A 676-nucleotide genomic window follows, 5' to 3' on the forward strand; every position below is an offset into this window, starting at 1 on the left:
CACCTACCACGGTACCTCCCAATATTCGGTATTTTGATTGTTTTAGCGACATAATTCACCGAAGTTGTTTCAAATTTCGTATTTAGGTTCATGTCTTCATATAGGGCCCATAATCAGTACCTCCTTATATTCACCGAAGTTGTTTGCAATTTCGTATTTGAAGTTCCTAATAGGCACTACAGCCTGTGAGAGAAGTTGTCTAAGCAGGTCCAGGTCTTCATATAGCCCCGATATAACGATACCTTCCTATATTCCTATACATTTTGATATATTAACAGAATTTTTCAAATTTCGTATTTGAATTGTAATGGCTTATGACAAAAATTGCCTACGCAGGTCGACGTCTTCGTACAGACTCCAATATAGCGGCTATAATCGGCATTTTTAATATTTTAACAAAATTTTTAATGGATTTTATTTGTTTGAAACTCTTCCAAATTCGTTTTAAATGGTGAAGGATATTCAAAGTTCGGCACGGCTGAACTTACTGCTTTTTTACGTGTTTCCATAATAAAAAAAACTAATTGTCTTTGCTCATATCAAAATATTTCTTTTAATTAAAAATATCTTAATAAACATTTCATAATTAAAACATTTCATAATTGTTTAAATCATATATATAATAAAATAAAAAACAACATTGGTTTATATTTAAACTAAATGCTGTGAAAACAAT

Source organism: Musca domestica, unplaced genomic scaffold (genome assembly GCF_030504385.1).
Source record: "Musca domestica strain aabys unplaced genomic scaffold, Musca_domestica.polishedcontigs.V.1.1 19, whole genome shotgun sequence".
NCBI classification, from domain to species: Eukaryota; Metazoa; Arthropoda; class Insecta; order Diptera; family Muscidae; genus Musca; species Musca domestica.